Consider the following 17,423-nt stretch of genomic DNA (forward strand, 5'->3'; position numbering starts at 1 on the left):
CTTCACCACAGCGGGCATGGCAGGGTGGTACCATAGATACATTCAAAGTGGCACTTGTAACCGCCTAACCCATGCACATGCAGTGCCCTCCCGCTGACCCTGCAAACTCTGGATGGGTCAATTCTGGAGGGCACTAGTGGGTATGATCATGTCCGGGATGGCAACCCAAGGAATTATGGAGCCATGGTACACAAAAGACTAAGTTCTCATGCAACATGAATGAGGAAACATTGCTATCTGGTTACTAAGATATTTGGTTGCTAAGGGAAACATCACTTATTAGAACATAGATAGAAATCTCACTGAAGTTACACATTATGGGCCCGATATTAGCACCCGCTATCGGGTGCGTTCCTGGCGGGGGGGGCTCCGAAAATTGGGGAATCCTGGAGCGGGTCGGGACCCCGGCTCCAACCCGCCCACTTCCGGGTTCCCCACAGACGCGCTGACGTGCGCGCTCAGCCCCCGAATGTGGGATTCCCGCAGGCAATTAAAGCCGGCAGGGTGCCACTTAATAATATTTATCTAGCTATTTCAGGTCGTTTACAGACCTGATTAAGGGAATATTTCAGGAGGGGTGGAATTTTACAAACAACTGGGACTGTTTCCCATACTGGGGGAAACACTCCAAGTTGAAATGGACGTGTTGCAGCCATCAGCCTGTGGCAGCTGCAAAGGTCCATTTGACAGGTGGTGGGGGGAGACCCTCACTCATTGCAGGAGGCCACTCTGTCACTTTGGACAAAGTTTGACCTCCACCACCCTCCTCCTAACAATCAAATTCACAAACTTGCAAACTTACCCCGGGGTCCAGAGACATGTACCTACCTTGCGGACCCCCTCAGATGTACATCTTCCAGATGGGGGCCTCCGTAGCTGCAGTCATGACCTCCTCGGAGAGCGAACAGCATCACCAGCCTCGCCGTCCACCTCTGACATGTGGAGCTCCACAACACAGCACAGCAGGAGGGAGGGCAACAGCAGAGAGAGATGCGTCGCAGGGGGCACTACCCTCGCCACAGGGTCTACAGACCGAGGCTCAGCTTCCTGGACCTCTCTGAGCAGCAGTGCACACGGAGGCTCAGGGTCACTCGACATGTAGTCGTGGACATCTGCAGCCTCCTTCATGCCGAGCTGCTCCTGCCTGGCCCAAGCACCATCTTCTTACCTGTCGCTGTCAAAGTCACCACTGCCCTCAACAACTTCTCCTCCGCATCCTTCCAGGGTGCCACCGGGGACATCGCCGACGTCTCTCAGTCGTCTGCACAAAAGAGCCCTGCAAATACACCTACACCCACTCTGCAGTGACACAATGGGTGGCATCAGGTGTGGGTCTTCATTATGATCCTCAGGAAAGGGCACTATTGCACAAACCAGACGAGATTCGCAAAGACCTGGCAGTAGTGGTGACAATATAATATGTGATGTGAGTTGGTCAGAAATTAAATATAAGTAAAAACCATGACAAACCCTCAAACACCCTTGTGCATCCCCTTCATGCTCACGACACGTTTGCCTTACGCTTCCTACTGCACATATGTGATGCATGCCCTTTGGCTGCAGCACAGGTAGTGGCAGGTTGAGTGAGGCTGACTGTGAAAGAGATGCATGAGAGGGTGAGTATGAGATAGAGCCATGAGGTTGTATGAGGATTGGGTTGAGTGGTAGTGGCGGGATGAGTACTGGCGAGGTGAGTAAGTGCAGGTAAGATGAGGATGAGGTTTGAGTGGGTGTGAGGAGTGATGTGATAGAGTAGTATTGGCAGTGCAGAAGGAGATGTGGGGTGGGGGCGGTGATGTGGCAGACGGAGTGTAGGGGAATGAGTAAGTGTACTCACTTTGGCTGACCTACTTAGGTCATTGAAGCGCCTCCTGCACTGTATGCAGGTGCGTGATATGTTGGTGGTGCTGGTGACCTCCTCTGCCACCTCGAGCCAGGCCTTCTTGGTGGCAGAGGCAGGCCGCTTCCTCCCGCCCGCTGGGGGGAAGATCTCTGTCCTCCCCCTCCTCCTCCTCACCCCATCCAATGATACCTGGAGTGAGGCATCATTAACCTGGGAGCAGCCTTCCCCCTGGGCTGCTCCATGCAGTAATTTTTCCTATTTGTTGCAGCATCTGTCAGTGGAGGACTGCCCCTTTAAATAGAGCTCCTCCAGCTGACACAGCTTACTGCGCATGTGCAGCCCGCCCGACGTGCAGATCAGCAGTGGGGAACCCGGAAGACCAGGTAAGTGGATCCAATTAGGCTGCGATCGCGCACGGGGCAGACTGATTTCACCGGGCCCAATCGCCTCCCCGCCGCGAACCCGCAGCCCTGGTAATATCGGGCCCTATAATTCAGTCTAGATGCAACTGAAGGCATAATAAACAAACAATTAAAATCATTGGGACAACAGCAGAAATTAAATGTTGTCAAATGACTAGATGACAGGTACAGTATTTGCAGCGATAGTTCCAGGGGGTTTCTCCCACTTGTCCACCATAACCCCATTGAAACGGTGTTTATGCTGTTTTCCTGGGATTTCTGCAGCTCTTCCACTGATTTTATGGTAGACAAGCAGGAGAGCCCCCGAGGAAACTCACCCCCTTGATGGCCTGGGTGTGGATTCAAAGATATTCATGGAACGGATATCTGAAAACCTCAATTGAATTTTGCATTTTTATGGAATTCATTGCGTATGTCTGATTCTATAAAGAATCAGTAACACCCACCAATTCTCCAAAGTGGCATGTTACCTCAGTGGCATTTTCCTTGATTGAGCCACATTAATCCATGTACCATTTGCTAAAATTGTCTTAAGTTTTTCCAGTTTATTTTTTTACACACTGTAAATAATGTCCTTTTGTGGAAAAACTAGTGACCCCTTCCTCCCCATTCTACATACTCAAGCATGCAGAAAGCACAATTCGAAAATATGATTTAAAGCTGAAGACGCCTCCTTAAGTTAACGAGCAGTGGGTGCTAAAATGCAAAAGCTCACAATCACAATGAAAGTTACTGGGAGAAAACCAATTAAAATGAGGAGAATCCAAAAGAATCAAAACTCAGATTTTAAGATCAGCGCACATACTGCTCACACAAAGCATTTCATTAATTCCCTTGAGTGTGGAAGATTAAGGGGTGAACTGATCGAGGTGTTTAAAATGTTAAAAGGATTCGATAGGGTAGCTATGGAGAAACTATTTCCTCTGGTTGGGGAATCAAGAACAAGGGGACATAATCTTAAAATTAGAGCTAGGCCATTCAGGAGTGAAATCAGGAAGCACTTTTTCACACAAAGAGTCGTAAAAATCTGGAATTCGCTCCCCCAAAAGGCTGTGGATGCTGGGACAAATGGAGCTTTAAAGACCGAAATCGATAGATTTTTATTAGGTAAGGGTATCAAGGGATATGGAGCAAAGGCAGATAAATGGAGTTGAGGTGCAGATTAGCCATGGTCTAATTGAAAGGCGGGGTAGGCTCGAGGGGCTGAATGTGCTACCCCTCTCCCTAATGTTCCTGTGTTCCCAAGACAGAATGTACTGCCTGGTGCTCATTACTACTGAACAGTCACTGTTGAGTACAAATGCTTGTTTTAAACAGGAATGGAAGTTGGTCTGTTAACGTATGAAATGGTTTTATTGTTTTCATGTGGCCTCTCGTCCATCTCCATATTAAATGAGGCACTGATACATTAATGCACTACTTGTCATTCTGTTTGTAACATAAAAGGAATTGATACATCAGTGAAGGTCCTTTATTCAATTACAATGCATGCCAGGAGACACAAATCCATCTCTGTTGTTCCACAGTGGTATTCCCCAATGTGTATCCTTATGAAAATCGGACATACCACCAAAACAATACTCCCACATTTTATAAACCCTGCTGATGGACTGTATTTCTCTGCAGGTTTTGACAAGCCAAAGTTATTGAACATTAATCTTTAAAATTTGGCATATTACTGTGGGAAAGGCAGGAGAGTTCTGATGTGATTTTGGCAACAAGTGAAATTGACAGTAGTTGTGAGAACTCCAAGTCAGTGAAACACAATGTCTCCGCCAACTTGCGAATTGCTTCAGAATCAAAACCACTCAGTGGATTTGTGTGAATTTCCTTCTCATTCGCCTCAGAATATGAGACATTGATCAAATGTTTCCCTCAAAGCACTGGGTTTGAGCCAAACAGTGAATGTATTGGTTGTACAGGTAAATTTATAGCGATGTATTGTGCTGTGAGTGGCTCCATTATCTGATTCGTTCACCACAGTAATAACTGGAAAAAAATCTATGGACCAGACAGTAAGATTAGGTATTAAACTTTGGCAGGTGATTTATCAGTTAATAACCAGTGAGACTATTAACATCTGTGAGGTAAATAGAAATAAAAAGAATTGGGATTGAGGGGGTGAACTTTAGTCTTAGCCCAGTGCCTCGACATAAATCGTAAACAATTTTACAACACCAAGTTATAGTCCAGCAATTTTATTTTAAATTCACAAGCTTTCGGAGACTTCCTCCTTCCTCAGGTAAATGTTTCAGGAGCTCCTTGAAGCCTACGCATTTATACATATAGAACAATACATGGTGTTTACAGACTGCCCCTGCAGAAGTGTCACCTGCAGAACCCCCGAATACACATTCAACAAAAAAACAAACAGGGAAAAAAACAGAGAAAAAAAACAGCCACCTCTCTGTCTGAACACGGTGATTGCCTTGGCAACGGGTGATGTGCCTGTCATTGTTGAATAGCTGCCAGTGTGTGAAGGGGGACGGGGAAGGAAGGCTAAGGCCGCGATTGGGAGGCGAGGGGGTGGGGGGTGTGGGTTGGGACTGGGGAGGCCGAAGGCTTCTTTGAGAGGCCTGTCGGGAGCACTCCTGCTCTTCCTGGCCCACAATGAGCTTAAAACCTGCCAATGTTTTGAAACTTACCTGGGCCTCTTCTGATCTGTGGGCTCCTCCCACCGTGTTGCTGCTGCCAGGCAGCAGACAGTGCAGGACTCCCCCTCTGTTGAGGTTAAAAATAAGTCCCAGCGCCGATTGACCTCTTCGGGCCATGATTTTTCCATGTTAAGTAGGTTCTCGCTTGCTTTTAGCGGGAGTCTGGTCCAGGGCCTGTATCGCCACCATGAATATTCTGGCAGCCGGAAATGGGGGCGGGTTGCTCAATTCCGGGATTTTAACTCCCAATCCAGAACCCCTCCTGCCCATCTTGGGGGTTAAAATCTTTGTGTCAGCAATTGAGGCAGACGAAGGAGGTCATCTTTCCAACTCGGTCAGCGTGCTCAGAAGGAGGTAGCAGATTGCATCAGTGTTAATAGTGCAGTGGTCCTGAACATAGTGTCCAGATTGGGACCTCACTGTAACGTCCTTGATAAAGTATTACTGGAATGACCAGAATGAAGAACTTCCTCATACATACAGGCTTAGTGGTTCTTGTGTAGTTCCTATGGTTGCTCATTATGTCTTAGGTACCCTTCCCTGCACCTCCCTTTCCCAACAACTCATTCTATACCAACATCCTCAACTGCTGTACCTCCTGAAAACTCTTTCCGTGTACTATATCGGCACAATGCTGAAAACTCCCACGTGGTGCATGGGTTTCAATGTACTTCATATTACTTATGTAAAATACTTAATGCATTCTACTGATTAGGCAGGAGAAGACTGCAAATAACAAGGAGAGAACGTGCATGGGAGGAGGTCCCCATATCTGTGTCCTTTTATTGCACTTGTGGAGATGCCATTGCAGATGCAGGGAAGAGAGACTGTGGAGGAAGCAGGAGATGGGATGTAGCAGTCCTGACCCCACCTCAGGATTAGTAGCAAAGTTATCCATCATTTACTTCCCATCATATTCAGTCACTCAATCATTGCCACCAATGCATGCATTGAAGAATACCTTCATGCCACTCATTTAGCTGGATGTTGTGTCTTATAAGTTGTCAAGGACACATAATTGTAACACTTGTTTATCTGCTCTTTCTATAGATATGCCACAGCCAGCTAAAGCAGGCACCAGGCAAGTGGAGGAACCATACGCCTTACAATATATCGCACCCTTCAATCTATCCCTGCAAAGCAGCAGCAAAGTTACAACCACCCCAGTGGATGTCGATAGCAACGAGTTTGAGAAGAGTGTGCTAGGTGATGCACTGAGCATGGTGGTGGTACAGGAGGAATAGGAACCATTTAGCCACAGAGTCAGCTCATGTCTATTCTCAGCTGCTGAAGGCAGGGATCCAGACCTCAGGGGCCCTGCTTTTAAAAGGTTACTTTCTGAACAGTCGATAAAGAGTGTGCCTGGTTTATTTCAGCACATGCCAGAGTGGAGCAGTCCACAACCCACATATGTGGTGTGCGGATGCATGGGATGGAAATTCTATTGCCCACCATGCAGCATGTGGCAACTCCAGAAACATTTGCAACAGAGCCCCCCAGTGCAGAGGTTTTAATGCCAAGCTTAGCATCTCTCATGAATGCTCAGACTGCTATCATACAGGTCTTAGTTTCCACTGCCTCCCCCTTCCTTGACCAGCCTTGCAGATCACAGAGAGACAGCCATTGATAAGGGCTTGACTTAGCCTACTACTGTTTTTGGGTGTGCCGTCACGTAGATCAGTATACATGTGGAGACGGTGCTCAGTAGCAGGGACAGGCTTTTACAGAGGATAGAAAGGCATGCTTGGAAGTTCTGCAGGGATTGGCATAATGCAGGTGTAAGTCCATTTTTTAGGGCCACGGTGAAGATATGGGGAGGACTCTTCCTGCAAGAGCTCAATGGGATAATTATGATAAGATTTTCTCAATTGGAGCCTGGTGAATATATCTTGGGGCTGAGAAAATTGGGTGATCAGCATCAACCTCTGCCTCGTCCTTGAGTAGGTGGTGGGCCCTCCTCCAGGTGCTCCATCTTCAATTGCCATTGGATAGCAGAAATATGAAGCATGCTGCAAACTATAATAATAGGTGATACTTTTGCTGGCCTGCACTGCAAGATACCCTTAAGGATCCTTGCTTCACCATGCCTGCTGTGCTTGATGATCGCTATACCTGCACTCTGCTGCAATCTGTAGCCGCCACAAAGAGATAATGACCCATGATCCACTTCGAGGATCCAACCGAGGATCCATTCCCTCTTGCTTCTGCAGAAACTAATATGATTGCTTGCTCTGGTAAACACTGCATCAGTCACCTCTGCACTGGGGGGCTCTGTTGCAAATGTTTCTGGAGTTGCCACATGCTGCATGGTGGGCAATAGAATTTCCATCCCATGCATCCGCACACCACATATGTGGGTTGTGGACTGCTCCACATGTGAACTAATGTTGTTGATGTCCCAACCACCAGAATTGGAAAGAGCCACAGGCGATAAAATTCAAAGCTAATGTGAGCTTCACATTGACTGACAGCCTAGCGCCCGCCCTGGAGTCTGGCTTGAACCATGCGGCAGCACTCAGTCTTAGCCTTCACCTGTGGTGTTCCTTAATTAAGTCCAGAGAATTCCATCATGGCCAATAAAGGTGGTTGACAGGGTCCTCCTGTAGCGTAAACTGGCTTCCTAGCATCCATGCATTCCTCCTCCTCCTCTTCTTCCTCCAAATTGCACACATAAAGTGGGATGCCTAATGGGCAACCATTGGCCCAATTCGTGAGGGATTAGCAAAATTGAAGAACTTCAAAACTCCAGTAGAAAGCCCCTTTGCCCACAGTTAACCACAGTGTAGCAAAGTCAAATAATCCCGTAGGAAAAGTGCCAAAAAGTAATCTGAAATCACACCTATATGTTGCTGGCTGTCTCTTTAAATTTCTTGACATTTAAAAGCACCACTGAGGAACCGGGGATACTTCACTTACATGGTTGAAATGAAGAACTGTAATACTTCCAGTGTTCGTACTGAAAAGTGTCTCAATAAATCTTGCCCATTTCTGGTGGGAGCTTCTGTCGTAAATCCAAATGCAACCCAGAAATGCATGCAAGCCAAAAATTGGGCAATGACACAGCAAGAGGGCATTCGGTCCTATTTTGCAGACCATCATATCGTAACTGCACTAGTTTATGGAGCATTGCAGACACAAAAATCAGCCCGAGGTTTCTAAAGCTGTCAGCACAGAACTGATTTTAAGTGCAGTATTTTCTTTAAGTGTAATATATAGTTATTTAAAGATTGATATAATTCAACCCATTTTACTCTAATAAAAACTGTTAATTTAAGAATCTTCTACTATATGTTTTACAAGGTGCATTCATTGAAATATGTTTGTTATACAACTGCATCAGAATGATTGTATCGTTCAATTCCCTAAAAAGCGTCTTATGGACTTAAATACACTGGAGGCTTGCTAGAACAAAACTGTACATTTGGTTGTAACAAACCCCGATCAAGTCCTCTGAAATTACTAGGAATTCTTGATGCTGAACGATTCCGTTATAGTGCCCCTATCATTATAATGACTGAACTATCATTTCGTCATCCCCTTCAATTTCATTGATTCAACTCACACGCTTGTTAACATGAGTTCACAGTGAAATTGAAGCAGACAATGAAATGTTAAGAAAATAATTATAGTGGCATTTAATCCTGCACGATGAATGTTTGAGGTGAGAGATTTAACTTTTAAGAATGACTACATCTCAAATTATGATCGCATCAAATATTTGTCAAAAACTTATGCGTAAGTGAACATTAGGAAAGTGCGAAAGCATTACACTTCCAAAAATGTTTTAACCTTTTTGAAGGCTAGAAATCCATTTTAAATACAGACTTTCCATAGACTATATGGGAGGGGGGGAAATAAGCAGTCTAAAAGCAAACTAATTATAGTGGCATTTAATCCTGCACGGTGAATGTTTGAGGTGAGAGACGGCAAACTCAATTTGGAGGCAGTAAATGGAGTCTGTGGGCCAGTGGCAGAGTGGTACCGGACCTGTTTGATGGCTGGTAAAGTGAAGGTGCTGCTGCATATAGTGGTGCAAGGAGGGCCCCCCTGTTTGACACTCCAGTGTACCCTCCCCAGAAGATGGCTGCATATAGTGACACCACTATTCCCGGCCATAATGGAGATGATTGAGTAATTCCCCCAACAATCACGCCTGGAGACTGCACCGCTGTGAGTAACTGGGATTGATTGTACACACATAATTTGTATGTAACTATCCCCCACTCACTGCATTTTGCTGGAGAAATCAGCCTGCTTTTATCGGGAGAAGTTGCTGTAGTTTCGGTCATGAGTTCTGTTTGCTGTAGTTTGTAGAGACTCTTTAAATCGACTCTGTAGACTGTTTGCTGTAGTGCGCTGTTTAAATAGTCTCTGGTTGCTGAGTAAATAGACTTTGTTTGCTTTGCTGTTTGCTGAGTAAATAGATTTTGTTTGCTGTAAAATAGACTAGGCTGTGAGTCCTGCTGTAAGTCCCACCCCGCCTCCAACTCATTGGCAGACACAGTGCAACTCATTGGCTGACACAATGGTGTCAATAGACACTCTGCCAGAAGATAGCAGTGTATCATACCTCACAAGAGATGGTGGCAAGAGTCAATGCTATGGAGAGTAACTGCAAAATAGGGGATCAAATGCAGGAGAAGGCAACATACTTTATGGAATCTGACATGGATGCAGTTATCACCAAATGCAAACACTAAACAGTGAATAATCCCAAAAAAGAAACTGTGGTCTGGAGCTAGTTCATGAACAGTTAAATAAACCAGCCAGGCAGTTGAATCTTTTGAAAGCATCCTTGCAGAACTTGGAATGAAACAAATGCTTTTTAATGATAGATGATAGTCTGATTACTTAATGAATCAACAGGATACAGCCCATTCAGGATTTATGTAGGCATATTCCTTTGGAGCTTTATAACACAGCTTTTTTTTAAATGAATGCACAACTTCCATTTTAAATATTTTTACATTTTTAAAATAATCTTATTTTAAACTAAGCAATACAGTAAATAAATGGGGGAAAAAACATACAAAATACTCAATTTTTGTCACCATGGAGAGATATGGTTGGACGTCATTGACAAATCTATGGAAGCTCCACTGACATTTGTGGATAATTTTGCCAAGGGGTAACAGGTAGAATATGGTTATGGTTATGGAATATGGTTACGTTGCAGGCGGTTTGAGGAAATTGCCAATGACTAGCAGAAAACAGTCCTGCCCCATGTCCTTATCGCTCATGTACGTGAATGGAGTTTGGTATTCCATGTGCATGAAACAACAAGCATGCTATTCTGGTTCCTGTACACTGTGTAAGCTCCTTTCAAGAATGTCATTCTATCCAGACATCAAATTGGGTTCCAATTTGCTGGGTTCTTTTGCTCAGATTTCAATTACTCACAGTGTGAAAGAAGAAAGAATCCAAGGGATAAGAAAAAGGCACAGTGGCACAGACGTCTAGTCCAAAAATCCACAAAGGTTGACTATCGCCTAGGAGTAGGAGCTCAGCTCATTCATTATTTTTATGCTAGTTTGTCACCCAGTTTCTTTATATGAAGAAAACACCCATTGTTTGTGTAATGTCGCAATGGCTACAAAAAAGCATGTGCCCATTTTCTTGAAAATTCTTGAGCAACACTGAAAACGTGATATCGAAGCTAAATTTGAGGTGCTGCTCTTATTGACTTTTAGTAAATAATAACGTGGAGGCAGAAGGAAAGAAAACACATCCACAACACATAGTTACGCAGAGTTACATAGAGTCGACAGCACAGAAACAGGCCATTCGGCCCAACTGGTCTATGCAGGCATTTTTATGCCTCCTCCCACCCCTCTTCATCTAACTGTATCGGCATATCATTCTATTCCTTTCTCCATCATGGGCTAATCTAGCTTCCCCTTAAATGCATCTATGCTGTTCGCCTCAACTACTCCTTGTGAAGTCCTTTGACATACATAGGACCCCGATCGCCATTTTAGGACAGCACTGGGTGGAGTGTGCACCGCGCACGCTCCCTCCAATATCAGCTGGTGGTACAACCGAAGAGGAGCTAAAGGTAAGTTTGAAATTTATTTTTCAGCTTTTCTTGTGGGCCAGAAGGGATGTGAGTGCTTTAAGCAGGAGACCAATTTCAGATATTAAAATGAGGCCCAGTGGTTAGAATCAGCCTGGTCTTGTAAGCTTTTAGACATCCTGGTGCACTGCCCATTTTGGTCCCTCCAAGCACCGATCCTGCCCCGAGTTAAAATCAATCCCCTAAATGGGATAGATTCAGAACAGATCTAGCAGCTCAAAACTGGGCATCCATGAGGCGTTGTGGGCCATCATCAGCAGCAGAATTGTATTCCAGCACAATCTGTAACCTCATGGCCCGGCATATTCCTCACTCTACCATTACCAACAAGCCAGGGGATCAACCCTGGTTCAATGAGGAGTGCAAAAGAGCATGCCAGGAGCAGCACCAGATGTACCTAAAAATGAGGTGCCAATCTGGTAAAGCTACAACACAGGACTACAGGCATGCTAAACAGCGGAAGCAACATGCTACAGACAGAGTTAAGCGATTCCACAACCAACGGATCAGATCAAAGCTCTGCAGTCCTGCCACATCCAGTCATGAATGGTGGTGGACAACTAAACAGCTAATGGGAGGAGAAGGCTCCGTGAACAACCCCATCCTCAATGATGGCAGAGTCCAGCATGTGAAAGCAAAAGACAAGGCTGAAGCGTTTTCAACCATCTTCAGCCAGAAGTGCCAAGTGGATGATCCATTTTGGCCTCCTCCAGATATCCCCCCATCATAGAAGCCAGTCTTCAGCCAATTCGATTCACTCCACATGATATCAAGAAATGGCTGAGTGCACTGGATACAGCAAAGGCTATGGGCCCCGACAACATCCCGGCTGTAGTGCTGAAGACTGGTACTCCAGAACTAGCCGTGCCTCTAGCCAAGCTGTTTCAGTACAGCTACAACACTGGCATCTACCCGACAATGTGGAAAATCGCACAGGTATGTCCAGTCCACATAAAGCAGGACAAATCCAATCCGGCCAATTACCGCCCCATCAGTCATAGAATCATAGAAGTTACAACATGGAAACAGGCCCTTCGGCCCAACATGTCCATGTCGCCCAGTTTATACCACTAAGCTAGTCCCAATTGCCTGCACTTGGCCCATATCCCTCGATACCCATCTTCCCCATGTAACTGTCCAAATGCTTTTTAAAAGACAAAATTGTACCCGCCTCTACTACTGCCTCTGGCAGCTCGTTCCAGACACTCACCACCCTTTGAGTGAAAAAATTGCCCCTCTGGATCCTTTTGTATCTCTCCCCTCTCACCTTAAATCTGTGCCCCCTCGTTATAGACTCCCCTACCTTTGGGAAAAGATTTTGACTATCGACCTTATCTATGCCCCTCATTATTTTATAGACTTCTATAAGATCACCCCTTAACCTCCTACTCTCCAGGGAATAAAGTCCCAGTCTGTCTAACCTCTCCCTGTAAGTCAAACCATCAAGTCCCGGTAGCATCCTAGTAAATCTTTTCTGCACTCTTTCTAGTTTAATAATATCCTTTCTATAATAGGGTGACCAGAACTGTACACAGTACTCCAAGTGTGGCCTCACCAATGCCCTGTACAACTTCAACAAGACATCCCAACTCCTGCATTCAATGTTCTGACCAATGAAACCAAGCATGCTGAATGCCTTCTTCACCACCCTATCCACCTGTGACTCCACTTTCAAGGAGCTATGAATCTGTACTCCTAGATCTCTTTGTTCTATAACTCTCCCCAACGCCCTACCATTAACGGAGTAGGTCCTGGCCCGATTCGATCTACCAAAATGCATCACCTCACATTTATCTAAATTAAACTCCATCTACCATTCATCGGCCCACTGGCCCAATTTATCAAGATCCCGTTGCAATCCTAGATAACCTTCTTCACTGTCCACAATGCCACCAATCTTGGTGTCATCTGCAAACTTACTAACCATGCCTCCTAAATTCTCATCCAAATCATTAATATAAATAACAAATAACAGCGGACCCAGCACCGATCCCTGAGGCACACCGCTGGACACAGGCATCCAGTTTGAAAAACAACCCTCGACAACCACCCTCTGTCTTCTGTCGTCAAGCCAATTTTGTATCCAATTGGCTACCTCACCTTGGATCCCATGAGATTTAACCTTATGTAACAACCTACCATGCGGTACCTTGTCAAATGCTTTGCTGAAGTCCATGTAGACCACGTCTACTGCACAGCCCTCATCTATCTTCTTGGTTACCCCTTCAAAAAACTCAATCAAATTCGTGAGACATGATTTTCCTCTCACAAAACCAGTCTACTCTCAATCATCAGCAAAGTGACAGAAAGTGTTGTTGACAGTGCTATCAAGCGGCACTTACTCACCAATAACCTGCTCACCGATGCTCAGTTTGGGTTCCGCCAGAACCACTCGGCTCCAGACCTCATTACAGCCTTGGTCCAAACATGAACAAAAGAGCTGAATTCCAGAGGTGTGATGAGAGAGACTGCCCTTGACATCAAGGCAGCATTTGACCGAGTGTGGCACCAAGGAGCCCTAGTAAAATTGAAGTCAATGGGAATCAGGGGAAAAACTCTCCAGTGGCTGGAGTCATACTTAGCAAAAAGGAAGATGGTAGTGGTTGTTGGAGACCAATCATCTCATTGCTGCAGGAGTTCCTCACCTGACGAAGGAGATAATCTCCGAAAGCTTGTGATTTTAAAATAAAATTGTTGGACTTTAACCTGGTGTTGTAAGATTCCTTACAGGAGTTCCTCAGGGCAGTGTCCTAGGCCCAACCATCTTCAGCTGCTTCATCAATGACCTTCCCTCCATCATAAGGTCAGAAATGGGGATGTTCGCTGATGACTGCACAGTGTTCAGTTCCATTCGTAACTCCTCAGAAAATGAAGCAGTCCATGCCCGCTTGCAGCAAGACCTGGACAACATCCAGGCTTGGGCTCATAAGTGGCAAGTAACTTTCGCGCCAGACAAGTGCTAGGCAATGACCATCTCCAACAAGAGAGTCTATCCACCTTCCCTTGACATTCAACGGCATTACCATCGTCGAATCCCCCACCATCAACATCCTGGGGGTCACCATTGACCAGAAACTTAACTGGACCAGCCAATAAATACTGTGGCTACAAGAGCAGTTCAGAGGCTGGGTATTCTGTGGCAAGTGACTTACCTCCTGACTCCCCAAAGCCTTTCCACCATCTACAAGGCACAAATCAGGAGTGTGATGGAATACTCTCCACTTGCCTGGGTGAGTGCAGCTCCAACAACACTCAAGAAGCTCAACACCATCCTGGTCAAAGCAGCCCGCTTGATTGGCACCCCATCCAATACCCTAAACATTCACCCCCTTCACCACCAGCGCACTGTGGCTGCAATGTGTACCATCTACAGGATGCACTACAGCAACTCGCCAAGGCTTCTTCGACAGCACCTCCCAAACCTGCGACCTCTACCACCTAGAAGGACAAGGGCAGCAGGCACATGGGAACAACACCACCTGTACGTTCCCCTCCAAGTTACACACCATCCCAACTTGGAAACCTATTGCAGTTCCTTCATCGTCACTGGGTCAAAATCTTGGAGCTCCCTTCCTAACAGCAATGTGGGAGAACCTTCACCACACGGACTGCAGCGGTTCAAGAAGGTGGCTCACCACCACCTTCTCAAGGGCAATTAGGAATGGGAAATAAATGCTGGCCCTTGCCAGAGATGCCGACATCCCATGAACGAATAAAAAAAAACTAAATCAGCAGAGATAACACACTACAGAACATGGATGCTTACCTGTCACTCGACCTCCTCAGGGAACATGGGCACAGGCCTTGCTGCTTGGCCCCTAAGTATCAATCATTAAATAATTATTTTCTTTTGAACCGATATCTATCTTAATTAGAAGTTGGCAAGATTGGCCCCCAATGGGTGTGCTGGGTGGGACAGCCGATGAAAGAGTAGGATGGGGCCATTGGGATAGCTGGTCATAAGGAGCCAGCGACAGGTGCCTCGACTGGCCCTTTGGAGACTGCCGAGGGAGGCACAGAGGGAAGCTGTGGGCTTATCCAGGAGGGTCTCAAGCCTGGGATGGCGGCAGGAAAGTAGGAAGGAAATGGAATAGTGATGGGCAAAGTGCCTGAGAGGAGAGAAATGAAAGGAGGCATGGCTTGATAACAGGAAGGGAACGAGGCAGGAGAGAAGGACCCAAGTGCGGTAAAGAGAAGAGAAGGGAAAAGGGAGATAGAAGTAACGGGCTCAGTCAGGAATGCACACACAAATGACACACAGAAACTCAGGTCACATAGGCGTGGCAAAGATGTCCTGGTTGAAACCGAGCATAGGGAGGAGACAATAAGAGAGAGAGACCAATGTTAAAGTCAGAGGTCCCATAGTGGGATGAAGTTGACTTGTAGATAGGATGTGGGGTCAGCTTGGAGCACTGCCGAACTATTGTCCAGGTTCAGAGACAGGTGTGGAAGGTGAGTGAGGCCAGGAGCTGTTTGAGGTGCCGAGTATCGGTTGGTGCAGTGCTGAAGGTTTTCCTGTGGAAAATGGAGAGCCGAGGAGGCATGGAGCATGTAAGATCCATCTTTGGGACTGAATGCGTTTTTCCACAAATGGAAAGGTAACAGAAGATCTTCAAAAGAGAAGTGGGTCGTTTCTAATTTTTTGTGGGTATGTTTGGAAAATCATCTTCCATTGAATCAAGATGTGGACTTATTAACAAGTCAAGTATTTGAGTGGGAGAACGAGTGGCTGCATCAATTATATATGAGGCAAAGCCTTATTCATTTTAGTGAAAAAGTATAAAACTGTTCAAGAGCAAAATTAATTATTGCAATGGAATATTTCATTGCGTCTATTGTAAATCCATGATGCGGTATTTTTTTTTTGGTTTGGCTGCTGTCTCCTGCCCCTATTAAAATTGAGATGAGATTATCTCCTGCACTGAATGGTAAGAGTCATATTGCTTGCTTTAGATAACACACTTCCGTCTATCGGAGTCCTGTTTGAAAATACCGTTTTGAGACAAAGTCAGATCACGGATATTTGTTTACAGCATGAAGTATGCAGATACATTAAAATAAAAGCTTATGCATCAGTATAAATTAATTACAGCTAATGAAGGCTGCAGGAAAAATAAATCGATCAAGGCGAAATGGAGAGAAACATTTCAGCCTGTGCATCAATACATTTTTAAGAGAAATTTCATGCTCAGAAAAATAATATTGCAATCAGTATCATGGGAATTTGTTAACCCTAGCAACATGTACTTTTGTATTTTATTCCCCAAAGCAGATAATGGGATAATCACACACAGCCAGAATATCTAGATGTACAATGGCGAGACCCAAATGTGTGACAATGAGACACCAATGGACTGGATATGTTTTGAATGTGTCCTCAAGTGCACTTCTGCAATCTTCCAAAAGGCAGACTAATTGACACTTTAGTGAGACAAGGCCATATACAAATTGTTAAGCTGCTTTTTTTTACAGTCAGTAAGCGAATGTACAGAGCAACATTTATAGCAAATCCCACCTTACTTCAACTTAACTTCAGTCCCTCCTTCTAATAAAGAATTTCATAAATAATACCAGAAAGTCCCCTTAGTGGGCTAAGTAATACTTCCTCTTGGTCAGTCCTATCACTGAACCTAGCCAAGGCTTGATCTGAACCCGAATAGCTCTCTTTTTAAAGTAGACTGGCCTCAGCCCTATCTGCCTCTTAAAACTTAACAACTGATCTCAGCCATGTAGTCACCTGTTTCCTTTATCCAGTCCCTAGAGAAGGAGTATGGCAGTTTGATCCCAGATACCTTTCTTGTTCAGGGATTGGGCAGAGGAGCTGCCAATCAAGCCTGCTTCAACACCCTGGATGTGGGTTCCTTAAAACTAATTCCTGTTGTTTTCAAAATAGATAGTGCTATCTCACCACAAGGAACCTGGATGGTTCACAGAAAGAGCTTAACAAATCCCATCCCCACTATTTTAGACCAGAAGATAGGTAACATTCCAACAGCAAGTCCATCTGGCTTGACTACACGGCTCTAAATTGGGCCACACAGCTAGGAGCTACGCGGAGTCCTAAAGACCCAAAATGGGGTCCGGAATGCATGCTCACACTTGTGGATGTGTGGCTTGCAACAGTGGTAATGTGTGAGGGTGAGATGAAGCATCTGATTGGAAGAGTTGAGTACTGATGGAAAGAGTTTGTTGGTATGTGGGTGATGGGGGATATATGGAGCAGTGGATGCAGCTAGTGGTGCAGATGGTAGGAGACGCCACTTGACAGTTGACCTCACTCACCTTGACCACTCATGTCAAAACATTGAACTTCTTCCTGTACTGCATCCATGTTTGTGGTGCTATGCGCCTGGCATTGACTTCGTCCCCTACTGCCTCCCACTGCCTTGGGAGCATATATCTGGAGACCTCTTGCACCCCCCCCCCGCCAC

Source organism: Heptranchias perlo, chromosome 8, assembly GCF_035084215.1.
Source record: "Heptranchias perlo isolate sHepPer1 chromosome 8, sHepPer1.hap1, whole genome shotgun sequence".
Taxonomy (NCBI): domain Eukaryota; kingdom Metazoa; phylum Chordata; class Chondrichthyes; order Hexanchiformes; family Hexanchidae; genus Heptranchias; species Heptranchias perlo.